The 20,397-nt window shown below is 34.5% G+C and overlaps 1 long non-coding RNA gene across 2 annotated transcripts in view; it reads right to left on the reverse strand.

Annotated features, from left to right (window-relative positions):
• LOC308509343 overlaps positions 1-10,398 on the reverse strand; it is a 139,966-nt gene extending 129,568 nt beyond the window's left edge. The window contains exon 1 of one of the 2 annotated variants that reach the window (XR_013995184.1): positions 10,234-10,398. This is a non-coding gene — a long non-coding RNA (uncharacterized lncRNA). Of the gene's footprint in view, positions 1-10,195 lie in introns of both variants that reach the window. The other variant, XR_013995185.1, reaches the window with a different exon arrangement.
• Positions 10,399-20,397: the final 9,999 nt, after the last annotated feature.

Raw genomic sequence — 20,397 nt, forward strand, 5'->3', positions numbered from 1 at the left:
TTAGCAATATAATTTGATGTATTCCATTCAGATTTAATGCTTGAAAGTGAGGCTTCATGCATCACTGCTGATATTTTGAGTAATAATTAAATAGACTACTCTATCAAAATGAAGCCATAGACATCACATCAATTAAGATATCTCTGTCATCACTGCAGTTTTTTTTTTAAAGAAAGCATATTTCCTGGAGTTTTATTGGTTGAAATTCTTTTAGTTCCATTAGTCTTCTGCATTTCACATTTATCCTTGTAATAAATTAGTTTTGATATAATTCAATTTGTTATCAGATCCTAAGAAACCATTGCACAACAGCAATTTTGGAACATTGCATTCCCTTCAGGAAATTTCCATACAGGGAATTTCCTCCTCAACAATACTTTATAATAAAACCTAAATCAGTAATTGATCAGTTTAAGTAGCGTTTTAGGCAAAATGAAACAGAACAATTTCTCAAGCTCTGTAGTTTGCTTATCAGCAGTAAATGAAAGTTAAAAATATAGCAGAGTAATTTGCAAAGCATCATTTTCTAATATCTAGCCCAGTAATTATACAAACCTAGATTTTTCATATTCTTTTCAATGTTATGGAGATCATCAAAATCAGACAAATAGCATCTTCTTCTTACTGAAAAAAGATTTTCATGTTTCACAAACTCTATACATTATTTCTTTGGCACTTAATAATTTCCCAATCTTGCAATACTGACAAAGGCTAGGGTGACTCACCACTTTCATTTTCCAGAAATATTTCAACACAAAACAGTAAACAACTAAATATATGTGTGTGTGTGTGTATATATATATATATATATAGTTATACATTTTTTTCAGCAAAACTGAAAAAGTGTATTCTAAAAAAACATAACGGTAGATGTGAATAGTGTCTCTAAAATTGTCTTACGATATCATAAACATATAGCAGCATAAATTATTGCATGAAATGTACCCAATTTTAATAACTGGGTACAAATTTGATGAAGACAGTACAGTGAATCTAATTTCCTGTATGTGAGAAATCTATATAATAAGCCCCATTGACATTGGCTAGAAGAGACTGTGTAGAAATTGGCAATGAGTGAGAACCAGCAACCCTACCAAATTGAAAAATCCATAAGCATGCCAGAATAGAAGGTACCTTACAAAATGAAAAGAATGAGAAAAACATGAAAATGTTGGTAACCATGAAAATGTTAGCGCAAAACTATGCTGAAATTACTGCAGATGACATAGTAAAGGAACAATGATATCAGGTTAAATTTCAAAGCTAAAGGAGAGAAGAGGTCTTTACTTTGACAGAAAGTCATTACTCAGGAACCAGATGAAATGGTCATTTAGTCAGACAATCCCCTCTTCCCCAGTGTATTTATAATATTATCTACCATTAGGATTTTTATCAGGATTCAATACACAGCAAGTGGGTGGTAATGTCATGTTACTGTTATTACATACATACCTCAAGGGCAAGGTTTACTGTTTTGCATTATTTATAAACCCACTTAATGTTTGGCACAAAGCTCTGCATGTGCCTACTACATGCCTATAGGACAATGATAAGTGTCTCTGAAATTTACATACAAAATCATGAATATATGAAATCATACTGTAAAGTGCTTTTTAAGGATCCAGCCGCCAACTTTTTCATTTCTGATTGTAGCTGGTCAAGAGTGGAAGGTGAAAAGGCAAATAGGGAAGGTCAAGAAGTGACAGCTAAAAATTATTTTAAAAATTAGTAATAAGAAGGCAAGGAGGCCCCGGAAAGCCCCTCCTGTGAAGCATGCCATACCTTGCTCCAGATCCTCTGCAGAAAGAAATCATCAGGAAAGCAAGGCTAGATAGGTAACTTGTCTGCAATATTTGCAGAGGAAGATTTTTATAATAACTCCTAATATCTAAATGACATGTATTAAAAGGACAGTGACTAGGTTATCTCAGTTTCCACTAAGATAAAGCAGGTAGATGTGGGCTTATATACGGTAGCAGCAGGAGAGATTTTGGAAAGGGTTTAACTAAGAATTTCACAACAATGTAGATAACTGCACATGGTGATGGATTAGCAAGGGAAGTTATGACATAGCTTCTTTAAAAGTGCTTTGAAATTGTAGAGATCTCATCTCATCCTGAAAATCACTCCTCAAGCTCTTCTTTAAGCCTCTAAGATTTCAAGAGTGTATGCAAGGGCCAATTAAAAAAATACAACTATCCAGAACTTATAGGTTATATTTAACCAGAAAAAGCCTATTAATAAACCAGGGATGTCACTTTTCTATCAGTGAAATATGTAGCTTTCATTAAGTTTATTATTCAGTAACAGTTCCATACAATTAGTTGGAACAACTGAAAAATGTTCTGTTGCTGATGGGACAATGAGGAATTTAATGCCTTCAATAATTTTAAAGAAATTAATGTCAGATAGTTTACTAATTCCTGAAGAAAAACCCCACAGTTTTAGAGAACACTGGACTCAGATATTAGAAATATTTTCTTCAGTGCTCTTTAGAAAGTCACATCTAATACCACAATAGGAAAAAAAAAAGTCCTAAAACTGTCAGTATCATGTTAAAGAGTTCCAAAGGACAACATTTTTTAAAGTTGCAAAATGTTTCTGTCAAGTATTAAAAATAATGAAAATGTGGGTGGAAGAGTAATTCACTCTAAAACTGTCTCTTGCAAACTTTTTTTGAACAAGGCAGGACCCCTCTCCTCCAGAAGTTCCTTCTGTAGTAAGGAAGATCAATTTCATGACCAGCTATCGAGCATGAAAGGCTAGAAAAAGTCTAATGGAAATGCAGAGAAGGTAGGAATTAATCCTAAAACACTTACACTGAACAAAAATTCAAATAAGATTTCTTAGTCTAGGAAGTGTACTTGTAGTTATAATACACAGACATCAAGGATCCAGTGTATTTACTTCAGAATCAACCTACTTTGACACTCATCATACCTACCTCAGTCAACCTTTTCCTGTCTGCCACTTCCGTATTATTTCTGCTTTTGGTTTCAAGTGCCTTTAATGTGTTTTGTATTTTAAATGGCCTGGGAAAATAAAGCGTTCAAGTCCTGAGTTGTTTTCGAATCCTTACAGTTTTCAGCCATGCTGTCCCATGGGAGGTAAGGGTTCAATCTATTTTCAGCCACTATCCAACGACTGCCAAATTTCTGTCTCATCTTAAACTTTTCATCCTCCCTTCAGCCTTATCTGTCTTCTTGCCTATGTCTCTGGTTGTCATGTAAGATATCATCAAAATCACCAAGGGAACTTGTTAAAAACAAAGACAGTGACCCACTCAGCTTCTGAATCTGAATCTCCTAGATTAATGTCTGAGAATATGGATTGTGTTGAGGAGGAAAAATTTTTCTTCTTCCTTTCCAGGTTCTTCTGGATGGTCTAATAATGACATGAACATGAGACAGATTAACACGGGGAAAACAAATGTAATTATTTATATACAGGCTCCTTACAAAGATAGTGAGACCCAAGGACAGGACAAGCAGTTGAGGTCTATATGAGCTAAGGAATGGGATGGGGTCTGGGATTTCAAGGGAGAGGAGGGTAATTCACAGAACATTAAGAATAACAGGTTTTGTCATTAGATGTTTGTCCTACCACACAGATAGGTTATCTATCTTTCTGGGCCAGCCCCCCAATCTAAATTCTTTAGGCAATTAAAGGAAGGTAAAAGTTTTTCTTGAGTCTGCTTCATTTTGATTGCCTTCAGCTCAAAATAGTCATGTCAAAATGGCACATTTTTGGGGGGCTTGTTATGAACCCCTTTAATTGTTAACAAGCTTTCTGCCAGTCCCTCAACTCCTAGGAGATTCCCAAGCTCTATCAGTTTGAGAGAGTACTTTATGACTCATCTATCAACCTCAGTCCTAACACTGAGCCCTAAGATATATTCCTTAGGATCTCAGTCTTCATATAATATTCAAAAACCATATGCAGATTAAAAACAAACAAACAAACAAAAAACACACACAAAACCCTATGCCGTGAGAATTACTGTTTCTATTTTTACACAAGGGGAAACTGAGTCTCAAAAAAATGAAGTATCATGTGGAGCTATGAGCACTGCCAGCATGCTGTGTAGATGACATGATGGGATAAAAGAGATAAGGGCCCAGAGGGGAGACTTGTATTTGAATCCTGGCAGTACCACTAAGAAGGCCTGATCTGGTCATTCAATGTCTTTGAGCGCCAGCTCATCACAGTAAAACGGTGATTATAATGTTGACCTTTGTATGTCATAGTATACATGGTCACTCAAGAAATAGTAATTTATTTCCATCTGCAATTATATTTTTTCCTTGTTATTTCCTTAAGCATGAAGTCATTTTAAAATGCCTCATTTGGCCTGTTTACCTCTGAGTAGAAATGCATACCCCCTTTTAACAACCTTATTATTAGATGTTAATTAATCATCTAAATATGATTAGTTAGGAGGTACATCTGTTGTGTAAAGCAGCATATCAAGCCTGTTTAAATAGGCTAAAATTGGAAACAACAGGGGGATTTCCAAAACTAAAAGAATATTAACCAAAAAGAAAATTATTAAATGAAATTATAATACAGCCACACTGTTGTAATGCGCAAGCACTACAAATTATAATTTGCAAAGAACTGCTAATGACATAATTCTGCAAATAAAGTATCTGCAACAGAAGGCTCTGAAGTTAGGGAACAAACCGTCCTTAATTGTGTGGGGTAATTTCTCACTTACATGGGAATCAGCCTTCCCAAAATAAAATTGTAGTACACCCCATCCCAGCACTTAGTACTACAAGTTTACTCTCTCCTGGGCACTATTCTAGGTTTTTTACATTATTCTTCTCTCTGTGACCTTGGGCAGCAAGTAACTTAATCTTTCTGTGCCTCTATTTCTTATATAAAATAGAATGGTAAAAGGCATTTTTGAGGGTTGACTCCGTTAATATTTAGAAAGCCCATGAGAAAATAATGATAGAACTATGATTATTAATAATCATAGAATAATAATAATTATTATAATTAGCAACCACCTCTAAGAGGCACGTGTACCACTGCCCATTTGTAGATGAAGACACTGAGACTAAGAGTTTAGTTATTTCTTGTCTTATATGTGACAGTAGGAGTCACACACAACTTTTACTGACATCAAAGCCCATACATAGTCATTAAATCCTCACGCAACAAACAGTATTCATAAATATTCACAAATGTGTTGTAAGCCAGATACATAGTAATATTAGACGAGACTCAGCTCTTGCCTTTAGTCTAGTGAGGAGGGCAGGCAGGTCCTCAAGTGGGAAGTGTGATGGCAAAGATGAGAATCTGAGGCCATAATAGCAGAGAAAAAGGTGCTAAGTATATTCAAGAGAGGTCGGGCAAAGCTACGCCGAGGAAGCAACACTTCAGCAGAGATCTGAAGAATGAGTCAGAGTTAGCCAGCAAGCTGGTGAGGAACAACAATCAACTGGCATTTGCTCCCTGGTGTTCTGTGCTGGAACTCCAGAGCTGCCAACACTAACTTCATGCCAGGTGACAAATGATCTGAGTGCCCACAGCTGCAGCTGCCGCTTTATACCCTCTCCCTCCTACTTCCATCATTAATGAGCCTGAGACCAGAAAAGAATACATCTTAGGAACCAAGAGCTCTATGTTAGCTTTTGGACTAGAGACAGAAGAGAAGTTCTTCATTCCTGTTAACAGTACAGCCACAAATCCTTTGTTGTTTTCCTCTAGCACTTGCTAAAATACAAGTTTGCTGCCGCTAAGTCATTTTTATACATCGTGGTGGCAGGTTGCTGTACGCTCATAAATATACTCATTATAAAAAAAAAAAATACATGCTTCCTCCTCTCCCCCACGCCCCACAAACAGCTCTGCAACATGCCAGTGCCCTTAAGGTTCCTTAAGGTCAACTCTGGTTGCTAGGAACTCTTCTCGTTCCCCTCTTTCAGCAGTTCTGACTTCCCAATATTCCACCTGCAGTTACACAACACCCGAGAGACACAAGTTTGCCAGAAGGTATCTATTCCAGATAGAAATAGCTTTACCAAGTGAAGGCAAGCTTTGTGCCTTTATAGATACCTCCATATTTCGAACATTATTTTAAAAAAGATGTCTCATTTTAAATAGTTGATTCAAGGAGAAGGAACTTTCTCTTTCTACTATGGTGTGTCAGGTGTAATGTTCTCAGTATACAGAGCTTCTAGAAAGACTTCCATTTTGCCCCTTAAAAGTCACTGCTCTATAACATCTACTTATTTAAACGTGTATGAAAAAAATAAGAAGTTAACATTAATTGTCAAAAAACAAACTTCAGTGTTGTTTGTGGCTGACAGTGTGTTTGGTCTAATAGATTCAAAGGAAGCATGGAATTCATTTGCTTCCTTCAGGAGTTTACAGTCTGGTTGGAAAGGCTAAAAATCATGTTAAACTGATTCAGTAACTTTGACTAAAGAAAATAGTGACATCAGGACATCAGAGGAAGAAGAAAACTTTTCTCTACACTAAAAAAGAGGAGCACAATATGGGACTCAAGTGTAGAACATTTCCATTTTATGTGCGTATTTTGTATTTGTGTAGTTTTTGGATGCCTAGCCTTCCAAAGAATAAAGAAAAAGACCCAGTATGCTTTCCAAGGCATTGTTTTTTGTATCTCTCAAAGTGATTATTTAAAGAAAATCATATGCTCTCCTGAAGCATGTTTTTAAAAACATAAGTTAGAGAATTTTGACCAAACTAACTCACTCCAGTATATGAAGAAAAGTCTATTTCAATTGTTAACAAAAAAACAAAACAAAACAAAACAGAACAGCTTTAAGTCAACCACTAGGGGGGAAAATCTGCAGTAGATACTGCAGTATATTTCTCTGAAACTGAATCTCCAGCTTTATTTGAACAAGATGTTCTTCCTGTAACCCATTAGTCTATAGGTCCAGCCATGGCCAGGGCTTAGAATAGGTCAAGTCTTGGGTCACTATATCTTATACCTCCTCTCAAAGGGGCTAAAAATAAAGCATTAACAGCAGGTCCAGCAGAACAGAGACCAGGACACTGACACTGATGAAAGAAAAAGCCTGACTCTGCACAGATTAGCTCAAAGTGAAACAAATCTTGCATTCTCAGTTTAACTGACACATAGAAACCCCAGGAACATGTATTTTTAAACTGAAAATTCCACCCTTGTATTTTTTAGATGAATCATATAAAGGTAAGTGAAGATACATAAATGTTTAGCACAGAAGAGAAAACTCTGTCCTGGGCAAAAGGGGAAATACCAGGTGTTTACATTTTTTAATGTTTTTGATTTGATGACATGGTTTATTTGGCCTTTTCATTTGTATAACAGTACACGTGCATTTATAACTTAGTTGAGTGAATCTCATTTATAAGTTTATACGTTTCTTTAAAATGTCTGTTTTTATTTAGTATCATCCTTTCAAATGACTACATTTTTTCTTCTTCACTAGTTTCTTTACACATGTCTGTCCCTGTCCATAAAAGGTACAGATACCATTACATAGGGACAGAGAAAAACACTACCTCTCTGTATGGAGCTGGAACCTCAAGCATGCTACCTCAGAGCTCCCCAAAACTATGGCAGCAAATAGCTGAGGATCTCTCAAGTGATCACTTTGCACCCCCAGAATTATAAAGAGGCTCTGGAGAGTTTGCACTAAACTAAGTTGCAGACAATCAAATATTTGGAGCATCCACATAGAGAGGTAAAGATATATTTCAGGGTGCAAAGGCATTCCTAAAACTCTCCAACTGTTCCCTTGAATTTATTTGCTTAGCATTCTGTATATCCAGTATACGTCTATATAGTGTTACTATATGTCCACTGCATGTCTACTGTAGAGATATGAAGATGAACTGGTAAATTCTACCTGAATAATTATGCAGTTTATAATTATCTTAATAGCCCTTTTAAAAATGTGAAGGCAAGACTATTCATGAAAGAGGTTAAAAAGAGAGTAAGATTCAACATCAATAGTGGCTATTCTAGGGAACTTGCTTTGCATTACCTTCACCATAATGGAATCAGCTTGGACAACAGCTCTAAACACTTGGTGAATTTTGAGCATGTTAATCCTTGATGACTATTAGGAAAACTAAATGTAAATAACATAGAATCCTGGCCTTATCCTCATTTACCATTCATTCACTCATTTCTACAGTAGATAAATACGTTTCAATACGTTTCTTGGTTCTGTGGATATAATACTGAAAAAGACTTCTGTGTCTTGGATCTTATGTTATAATATGGTAGATACACCATAAATAAATTATAAAGTTATTGTAAAATTTCATACTGGTTCTCACTATTATATGCAGGACTCAATGTTTCTAAAAGAGTACTGAATGTCTGTATTGTTCGTGGTCCTGGGTATAAATTAATGATGAAATCCCAACTTTTCAGCCTGATGTTCAAGGCCATCTCTGATACTGCCCCACCTGCCTGTATAATACTATCTCTTACTGCTCACATCTGAGGTCACTGAAGAAGGCCGTATCCTACACAAACTAAATGTCTGACTGAACATTATCATCGTCACACACCAAAACTGTTATTTCTACCCATCCCAAGAGGAGTGCCTTCCAAAATAAAGCCCTTAGCAAAAGCCCTAAGTCAGATTTCTCCCTTCATTTAAATGTTACACACCTTGTGCATGTCCCTCTCTAATAGTATCTATTTAGATTTGTATTTTACTGTATATTCATATTCATGAATATGTCCATTCTAGTCATATGACAGGCAACTTTTTGAGGGCAGGACTGTTTCTAAGTTTTCTTGGTATCTCAGGCTTTATCTAGCATACTGTGTTACATAGTTAGCTCCAACACATAGTTCTTATGCTGAATTGTGTTGAATTTGCTTGTGTGCAATGGCAGAGCCTAAAATTCAGTATTTGCTTCATGCACACACTTGTTACAAGAGAATACATACAAGTTTATAAGCATCCTAACATTATTTAGAGTAATAACACTAAGAGTAAAACCTCAGCCTCTGTTATTTCCAGTTTAGTTCTGAGCTTTTGAATCTCAATTTTCTGGCTACTTTCTAATGTAAACTTCCATTCAGAACTCTCAAGTTTTCAAAGCTCTTGTGAATTGCAGCTATTAGTAAACTCAAGTCCAGAGAACCTATATTTATGTATCTATGCATTGTATGTCCATATAATCACTTTAGCCGATGCTTTATGTTCAAGTAAAAAGAAAGAAAGAAAGAGAGAGAGAGAGAGAGAGAGAGAGAGAGAGAGAGAGAGAGAGAGAAAGAAAGAAAGAAAGAAAGAAAGAAAAGTGAAGAGAAGAGAAGAGAAGAGAAGAGAAGAGAAGAGAAGAGAAGAGAAGAGAAGAGAAGAGAAGAGAAGAGAAGAGAAAGGAAAAGAAAGCTTTCACCAGAATATAAAAAAACATAGAAAACTAAGTGCTGGATGAAACTGGAGAAATTTAAACTATAACAGTACATTCTTTAAATTTATTTTTTGGGCAATAGATGATCTTTATACTAAGTAAACTACATAGACATATTGTTTATGAAGGTGCAAAAATCTATCCATCTCCAACACACTTTTATAACTATGTAATAAAATAATTCTGCATCTAGGTCACATATATATGGTATTGTCTACACACACAACACACATTCACATGGCACATTAGACCATACAAAATGTATACACAAGCTATGTATTTTTCATCATATTGTCAGCGTAGCTACATAATGTTCTTTCTGGCACACAGATGTGAAAACTATTCATATTGTACAGGTGTGTTTATGTCTGTACCCACAGGTAAAGTGATTTAATATCTAGTCCACAGTAGTTATATATGTATTATATGTATTATATTTTAAAAGACAAGACTATATATATATATATATATAGTCTTGTCTTTTAAAAGTAATATCAGGTAAACATACATGATAAAATGATTTAGGTTTACTTTCTTTTTTGTCTTCTAACAAAGAAACAGTACAAAAAGTATTTTGGTGCTATTATCATGTGTTTCTTTAGACCATTGCTCGGGCATATTTCTATCAATAAACAATGTTCTGTAAAGCATTCAATGTATCATCTTGTTGGAAAAATGAAAGACTGTAACCCCAAGTCCCCATGAGCCAGATGAAAATGAAATGACTGTATACACATAGGCACAATTCAGGACACAGAACATTTGGTACACAAAGAATGATCAGACGGGTTCCTACCCAGCACAATTCCATTCAGTAGTTTCTCTTGCACGTACCAGCTCAGCTGCCCATGATCCATGCTGCTTTTTAATACTACAAAGCAATTTATACTCCAACTGCCGCCCGCTTAAGTTATTCCTTTTGCGCTCAGAAATGGATATACTTGGACAGTGAGTGACGCCCTGTTGCAGCTGCCTCTCGGAATCCTTCTGCAACCCATCTCTCTCGGCTGCACGGGGTTAAGCCCTGCCGCTTCAATCTCATTCTCCCTTGCAGCCTGCCAACTGGTCGGCCACAGGGCGGAGAGAATGGGCTCCAGGACGCCATCTGGGGGCGCCTAGAAGCACACACAGCAAACTTGGAACAACTAGGTAGAACAAGGATGCCAGCACATTCTTTGTTAAATAAGCATAACTGTTTTATTTACACTTTTCTTTGCACATTAAAACAACTGAAAAACAACGCAAGAAAGTCTCCTTCTGTTACCTATGAATATTATACTTCTTTCATTCTTCACAATAAAGTAAAAACCGTGATTCAAATATGTGTGCAAATAACGAGATGTCAAATTATCTACTTGACTCATCACAAAGAAAAATCATTAACACTGACTACCATCAGAAGTTTCCAAGATTTTGATATTTAACTCAAACGCAGCTTTCTAAAAGAGAAGTACATGCCCCTGAACTAACACAATGCAAGTGTGTTAAACATGCCCTGCTACTTAACAAAATTACAAACCTTACCTCTGGAGATGTTTAGTGTGTTCCTTATCAATGCATTATACTGACTTGAGTATGATAACAAGGAAAAACAGTTTCTGCTATAGTTTATGTGATAACGTGTTCATATGACTTCAATATTTCAATAATAGCTCTTTGAATTAATTTCCCTCTAAATATCTCCCTAAGCTTCTTTCCCTTAAAGAGGATAATTTGTATACCTGAATGAGATATAAGCTTAATTAATTGAATAGAGCACTTCAAGGATTATCTACTCTGATATACATTTAGAAACGTGATTACTGGATGTTTCCTTATTCCCTATAGATCAAAATGAACATACATGACTATTCCTATCCATCATCCCTATTCTGATTTCCACCTGGCATCAAAACTTGGGATTTCACTTTCCCTTTAAAATTAAAATTCGACTTTTAACCTATTGAATAAGGGACCTATGTACAGTGATTCAATATTTTTTCAGGCAAATGTGGACAAGAGCTTGATTACACACTCTGTATTTCCCTTTGGGAAATAGAAACTCTTAATCACTTCAATTTCAAATCAGTGTTTGATAATTTCTGTCAGGATAAACATAGAAGAAATTTGTCTCATCAATATTTCATCTCATTTTTTTTTTAATTTCCATGTGTATGATAAATGAAAATCTTGGCTTTTCAAACACATACCATTAAACATATTCTAAAGTAAGATTTTCCTTTTAAATAGAATATGTACCAAATAGTCAAACAATAACTTTTGTGACTTTGTAAAATCTCTGAAAATGTATGTGCTGGTGGGAATAAAAAAAAATGTTAACTCTTCATGTCTCTATACCCTCAACTCCTAGCACTGTGGAATCTAAAAACATATTAGTTAACTAATTGACTCCTAAATTATATGACATATTCTGCACTATGGTAAGTGTCGTATAGAACTTCTTAGAAAGGCAAGACACTCAAATGTAGTTTAAGATTAAAGATACAGTAAGCAGAATAAAGAGCATTTAGAAACTTATAAATAATAAAGTATTAAACACTGACCAAAAAAACCCCCAAATATATCAACTTTTACCAAAAGAAACTTGATACATGAATATTTAGAAGTAACAAAGAGATAAATTATAGGATAAAATTTCCCAACATGAATGCTTTGGCCTTACAGAATCATTACTTAAGTAATCACTCTCACAATTTCAAGAATGATTTTATTGAAACAATTAAGTAAATATTCACAAGCATAAAGAGAAAAAAAGAATTAGACCTCAATGAGAGGAGCAGACATGCAAATTTCATAGTCAAGGTCTTTGTGTCTATGCTCATAAGAACCAAAAGCTGAAAATGATAGATGGCATGATATGAAAAAGAGATGATTATGTGGTTAGGGGTGGAAGAGAAATATTCCGGTCATGTATGGTCTCCTGAAAGAAGGTCTAAAGTTAGTCTTAAGACACTGGCATGAGAAAATACAGGAAAATAATACATCTCCAAATAGGAATACATTAAGGAAATGAAGTAAGCTATGTCTATTTTTACAATGAGCATGTAAAACTCAAATAAAGAAAAAAAGGTCCATGTCAAAGTCAGAGTAGGGTCTAAAGAACTAAGATAACATGGGGACTCTAAATATCTGTCTTTTACAATGAACTAGAATGGAAAATTTGTGTTTGTATTCTAATGCTACATAACAAATTGCCACAACCTTAGTGGATTAAAACAAAGCACATTTATTATCTCAGTTTCTGTAGGTTGGCAGTGCACACATGACTGGGATGAATCCTCTGCTCAAACTCACAAGGTTGTAGTCCGGGTATCACCTGAACTGTGTTCTTATCTGGGGATTTGACTGGGGAAAAATGTGCTTCTAAATTCAATCAGGTAGTTGGCAGAATTCATTTCTTCAGTTTCTTCAAGCCACCAGAATGTATCTTCATATAGAGAGGTAGGGTAGTAGTCTTTCTTTCAAGGACTTACAATTAATTAAGTCAGGATGACCCAGAATAACCCTTTCAATGAACTCAAAATCAACTGATTTGGGACTTTTATTACATCTGCAAAATTCCTTCACCTTTGCCATTTTCTATTGGGTAGAAGCAACACACAGTTTCCACCCACACTTAACTAAAGAAGATGGGATTTGCAAAGGTAAGACACATTATGGGGTTACCTTAGGGTGTGTCCACAATAGGATCTCTGTAAAGACACGTGGGATTTCTTACCTGCCATTCAAACACATAAGTGGAATAGGCTGGAGGTAGGGAGGGGAAAGTCACTGCAGGGGCTTTCTGTTACTTTTAGGATCAAGGCAGAGACATGGATATATTATTTATCATAGAAATTTTACAGATGCACTGTTTATATATAACACAGGGATATAACAATAGAAAACAATAGGGAAGTCATTTCCCAGGAAGGGACATGAAGGCAGAAAGTAGATGCTTTGAATTGAGGACTAATGAGCAGGACTTGGGACCATTGGTGACCATATGGCTGCAATGGCTTTATGTACTAGAAATGTCTGTGTTCGCCTGGCTGCCTGACCACAGCCCCTCATACCTAACCATCCATGATCTGAAGTGGCTAAGCCTTATTAGACCCAGAGTATACACCTGACTAAAAGAATACATCCAGAGGCTAGCCAGAAATTTGTGGCCTTACTGGAAAAATAAGCTTGTCCACTTAGATTTTCAGGAATTTGAACTAAAATAAAAGAGATAAGTTGTCAGTTGGTGGAGAATACTGCAGCTGAAAGGCCATGTAGCAATTATGAGCTATGTGCTAGCTGATGCAGAGAGAGCAGCTTAGCAGAAAGAACAAAATAATGGTGTAAACTCAGAAAGAAGTAGAGATTAGAGAAAAATTCACTCTCATTCCTTCAGTACATTCATATGGAGTCCCTACTACCATGTGTAGTGGGCACTATTCTAGATGCCAGGAATACCACAATGAATTTTAAAAAGTCCTTATCTTCGGAAGCTTCTTGTAGTGGGAGATAGACAGTAAATATGTACCAGCATAAAAACTATATTCCATTAGATGAGAAAACTGTAGGAATAAAAATAAAGCAGGTTATGAAGTTTAAAAGTAGTGGGGGAATTGCTACTTGGGTATGTCTATGTGATCATCTGTTGTTTGCATAGAAACATGAATTCAGTGAAGGCACCAGTCATGCTAATATTTGTTGAAAAGATGTTCTGGGCAGAATGCACAGCAGGTGTAAAGACTCTGAGATAGGTTATGTGCTTGGTGAGTCAAAGGAATCACAAGGCAGGAAACATATACCTGGGATAGTGAGAGCAGGAGAACAAGTGATAGGGTACGAAATCAGATATGAACTAAGTGATCACACAGGGTTTGTGAACCTTTATCTGAGTTTAGCTTTTACCTGAAGAGTTGGGTACTAGAGGGATGCTAGAAGATAACATCACCGTTATATTTTTTAAAAAATATTCTAGCTGATGTAGAGAACAGATGGGAAGTAAAGGAGATGACAGGGAGACCATGTGGACCCTGAGAGAGACGAAATGTGGCCTAATTTCCAATTATGTTTCTTTCTCACGATGTCTGGCTGTACTTGTTTTGATCCTTCAATTTCCATGAGATAACACTGTAAATACTTAAAAAGAAACAAACAAACAAACAAAAAAAACTGTTCTTAAATTAGATTGTCAAATGCTCTAAGGGATATTAAAAGTATTTAAGACTTGGATATTTTGGATTTTTACATATTTGTACATATCTTTTACATATTTTACATATCTTTAGGCATAAGAACTAAAAGGTAGTAGCATTTCAAAAATATGTTACCTTTTCCATAAATTATAGAAAGTACTTGCACGTGGGGAGTTGATGTCAACCTATTAAATTGTTGACTAGTTATTTTTCCAGGGTATTTACTTAAGCCCATGGTAAAAGGCCAGTTCTTAAAGATTATGTATCTGATCATTTGTGAAGTGAGTGTTTCAAAAGTATTTAATTCAATGAATATTATCATCCAATATCAATAAAAGAGTATATAAATGATATAGTTCAATTTTAATGTCTTACACATAACTATTTTGTTTGTTATACTATACTAAAGAATCTTTGAAACTAGATATGACTCCCCTTTTAGAGATGAAATGATACTAGAGAGAGAACAATTCAAAGATTTTGTACGGAATCTATTAGTTTCTAATTTTGCATCCTCCTAACCCAAACACATCAAAGACACACATATGTATTTTTTTGTATATATGTAGGTATATTTGGGCTACTTTTCATGGTATTTCATATTAAATATTACAAAATCAACCATAAAATGTTTAAAAATGGGAGGCAAGAGAGAGTTAGCAATCAGTGTTATTGTCTTAATCACCACTACCCTTTCAATGAAAATACTTGTATCCATTTAAAACAAGCAATAAGATTAGATTTAGGTGAGATTATCTTTTGAAAATATTAAGGGTGAAATATTAAAATACATGATCAAATATGCAAATATCTTCATCTTTTATTTATATTTTTTGGTGAAGCTTTCTGCATGGTATTTTACGATTTCTTTGGAAGGGATAAATTTATAGCATCATAAGTTCCCCATTATTTGATACTTTTGCCATCATTAAAAAAACAGCAATTGGTATCTTAACTATGCCATATGTGGTTATTATTTTTTCCTTGTTATTAAAATATTTGCTAAAATTAACATCTGTAATAAACATTTTCCCACTCACCAAATTCTTAAAAGCACTACCATCAGAGGAAATAAAATTCAGACCATTCATCCATCTGAGTTAAGCATATTTTGTTGGATATGATGAGAAGAAAATGGTACTCATGGAAACATATATTTACCTCTAAGTGCCCAAAAAAAAAAAAAAAGAAAAAAAAAAAAGAAAGAAAGAAAGACAGAAAGAAAACCACAAAACATAAATTTCAATACTCAAAAGAGAGTTACAGATATGGGAGTAACTAAACATTAATTGTTTAACAATACAGAAATGTGAACAGTGATTTAGACAGAACATAAAAGCTAAAAGAAACTATATGCCTAAGTATCTCAAGCAGATATAGGAAAGGCAGCCAAATTCAAGAAAACTTTACTTTTTTGGATTTAAGTCACTTTAGGAATCACTATATTCATATATATATTCAATGTTTCATAACAGTCTTATTCTGTTCTTAAAATGTAAGGTTGTACATAAGATTTCTATTATCTGTAAATCCCAGCACAAAATAATTATTAAAACTTTATTTTGTCCCATAACTGGTGGGGAAAGAATTTTTCATCAGGCTTTATATTGAAATCAGTCTCATTTAAAAAATATTTATTTCATATTCATGTTCTCAAGTAGCTTTCAAAAATTCAAAGACCGGGGAAATTTGATTTGACTCATAAACATCTTGTGTATTGTTTAGGCTTTCTGGGTTTTTTAGTTGATGCCAATACTATTCCTCTATGATGCTGTAGTTGATTTTAAATTATATTATGTCAAGATATGGAAGCAACTTAGGTGTCCATTGATAGATGCATGAATAAAGAAGACGATATATTATGGGGAAAAAAAACCCACAAACTTGCCATTTGCAACAAAATGGGTAGATCTAAAGGGTATTATGATAAGTAAAATAATTTAGGCAGAGAAAGACAAATACCATATAGTTTTTGTGTGGAATCTAAATTAAAACAAAACAAAAACACGAAAACAGACTCAGAGACCAAAGGGATGATTGCCAGAAGGCAGTGGGTACGAGCTGGGTGAAATGGAGAAGGGGAACATAGTCAATAATATTGTGATAAGATTAGACAGTGACAGGTGATTATTAGAATTAGTGGGGTGATCATATTATAAGATATAAAAATGTTGAATCACTATATTGTACACCTGAAACTAATATAACCAATATAAGATTGTATACCAACTATACTTAAATAAAAAATAAATAAGTAGATAAATTAGTAGATTAAAAGGAGACACATAGAACTTCAAATGTGGCCCCAAAGGGATTTCCATGAAAAATAGGTAAAGTATTTTGACTATTTAAGAAATAACTTTCCAGTATTATAATGCCCTCTAACATGTTGTCACTTTAGTAGTTACCACAAATCGTTTCATGGCTTCAATTATCTGATCAACTTAAATAACTCCTTTTCTAGCCCTAACTCATCTCCTAAAGATTGGTTCTGCATTTCTATCTTCCAGGTGAGTTTCTCTGTATGAATATAAACCTAACTCAAATAAGGACACTCATTACCTTACATTTTAAAACAAATCCTCAAGGGGTAACTAAAACAAATTAATGGAAAATAGAATACAACTTTTTTTTTTCAGTTTGCTATTTTTCCCCCCGTCAATTAGATTTGTCCAAAAATAAAATGGGCTGCCTTGAAAAGTACTAAACTCCACCTTATAGGCAATGAAAGCACAATATGGATAACAACTTGGCAAGGGATAATGAAGTAGGGATTTGGATATGACATAATTGGTCAGACCAGATAACCTTTCAAATCCCTCTTAATGCTGAGATTCTATGATGTTAGAAAAATATTCCCGTTCTTGTCTCTCATATATTTTAAAAATTCCTTTACTGCTAAAACTTATGTGATTTACAGTTTCCACTACGTATGACACCTATTCTTTATTTCCTGATGTATTATTCAAACAGCTTAATTCATTTCAACAAATATATTTGATTAGTTTCTCCTTATCTTGGATTTTAAAGCTCTCCCCCACTCAGTAGTTTAAATCTTAACATTTACAACCTATTGATTAGAAATTTTACAAAATCTCTTACAAAGGAAATGATAACTTTCTATGCTTAATCCAGATGACAAATGCAAATTTGGGAACTTTGTTCAGATCGGACAGATGAACTCTGAGAGCCCTAAAATAGCTCACTTAACTTCTGAGATCAAAGCATGCATTTACTTCAAAAATAAAAGAGGTTTCATTTAGTGGAGCCTACAATGTGCTTCTAAACAGTTCCGTGAAACGGGACAGAAAAGATCAATGTCTAATTGAGTATCTTGTAATTTCATATTTATAGTTTGCTAGTTATTATGATAATGTAGCTATCACCCACAAAACTATGTTGATTCACTAAATGTTAGACACTTTTACAAAAACAAAGTTTTATCAATTGCTTTGGAACTTATACATGATAAAAAATATTTCAAACATGTTTCTTCTATGGAGGCACGGGAAGATTTACACAAATAAACATCTATGCACCTATGTAACCCTAAGTCTCAACCATTCAATCCTTTGAATTATTTCAATAAATAGTAAGAAGTCACAAAACACAACCAAGCTAAAAACATTTAATTTCTGTTTTATCTCATTTTTAAATTGCTCAAGCTTTTGAAGGTTAAATCCTCATTTATGAAATTGTATGTGCAACTATATTTTCAATTGTTTCAACAGTTGTATCAAAAATTAATAAAACGAGGATACAGTTATCTTTTTAATAATTATGAAATATGTAGTTTTCTGGCCTAAGAAGTACTTGAAATGGACAAAGAAAGAAAGAGGCAGGATACGTGAATATGTGTGCAATAGTTAAAAATAGATGAATACAATATATTGATAACTTAGGTATGCTGTATATTGTCACAAATTGCTACATAATTTGGAACTTTCTTGGGTGAATGGGCCATTGTTCAACAAACTTTCTAGTACTACTTAAATTGGTATTAAAGCTTTCAAAACTGTATTTATTTTATTTAAATCAGAGTGAATAAAATGTTATGCTAGACAAGAAAAACTTATGCTAGACAAGATAGACTTTTAATACCATTGTCCCTGGCTGGAAAATGACAGAGTAGTTAAAAGAAAACTGAAATACTGTAATGTCTTTGTAACGAAAAATACGTAATGATTCAGACATACAAACATTTGTTTTTTTGTTGAACTGAAAAGTACATTCTGTATCTGATTTCTATGTGATTTTTTTTTTAAATCCATTATGCATCATCAATAAAGAACAGGGTTTTTTAACGAGCATTCTCTTTTTCATAGTGTAAACTTATGTTTGATTAAAATAAAACTATGGACATATAAAACCTTTGCATAATGCAGTAAAAAGTCACAACATAGAATCACTTAAAGGTCCATCACAATCACTTACTCCACAGCAGTTTTATCTGGCCTGAACCATTTTTGTTGGAAGCACTCCCTTTTAACACTAATGCATTCTAGTTATTTAATCTTCCATAGTTGCCCAGGACCACTGTGCCATACCAACATTTGCTCTGAGTAAATATGTTAACATATTCAGAGTTCTCTCAACAACAAATAACCTTGCAAGTCAAATAAAATGAAAATACTTCCACAAAGTTAAAGAGATTGAGCTATTTTAGGAATGATGTTGCTTGGTTTCTTTCAGGGTTACTCTAATCTCCTCCAGCCTGAGGCTCCGGGGCATGTGTGTGATTTCACACTTACCCACGTAGAATATGGTGTACTTGGGAGTAAGTCTCCTCCAATGGAGCAACCACCTGAAAAGGCCAGAAACATTTCTATGACTCATCAGCCTATGGAAGTAGCTTGGTTTCTCCTAAATCAGACTGATTTGTTATAGGGATGGACATTTTTCACAGCCTTTCCTTTCACAGCCTTTAAAACTGTTTGGAGACCTGGTGAGTGAAAAACCCAAGATAAGTGTGCTTTTCATATCTATGTCTTCACATATGTAAAGTTCAAATGGAGGCATTTATTAACCAAGAAAATACTGAATAGAGATTTGAAATTTATGCCAGTAAATATGAAAAGCTGTGTTTAAAAGAATAGGTTTTGATATCCTGGTGCTTTTATAACTTTCTGGGTCCCTGTAGATACCTTGCTGATAGAAATAATCTTGAAGAGCACTGAGCATTTTGGAGAGCAACTTGAAACATTATAAATATGGTATTAAAAAAATCTAAACTTTAAACTCACACTTTAGGCATAACCAACACAGTTGCCATACTAAATTTGGATATCTGTATCTACATATAGATATTCCAAAAATTTCCACAGGCCCCTGGTTTTCACATGATCAGATCCATCCTCTCTCCTCTTTTAATGAAAGTAATATGGACACTAGGTTTGTAGTATTTATTCATATAATATAAAACAACAATAGAAAATCCCTTAAATAAATGCTAAAATTATATTTCCAGTCCTGTTTCACATATAAATTAAAAGAGAGTACTGCCTTTTTTGCAAGGGCTGAGTTAGAGTTCCTTTGAAAGCTTTTGGAAACAAGGTCCAGTTCATTTTACATCTACAATTATAATATAGTTACACACTTTGATTTGTCTTGGGCAATTTATTGCATCACTTCAGGAAGGAATGGCAAGAGGTACGGGAGATGATTCCCCGAACTACCTCCTATTTAGCTTGGGAATTGGTGGAAGACTGCCCTTTCTCCAACACAGTCGCTGATGAAAGGGAGCTATTAAAAAGAACTGCGTTGGTTTACACTGCAGATTGAATGGATCATTAAATGACTGCATTAGTATGACTGCAGTGGGGGTAAT

This window comes from Rhinolophus hipposideros (genome assembly GCF_964194185.1).
Source record: "Rhinolophus hipposideros genome assembly, chromosome: 2".
NCBI classification, from domain to species: Eukaryota; Metazoa; Chordata; class Mammalia; order Chiroptera; family Rhinolophidae; genus Rhinolophus; species Rhinolophus hipposideros.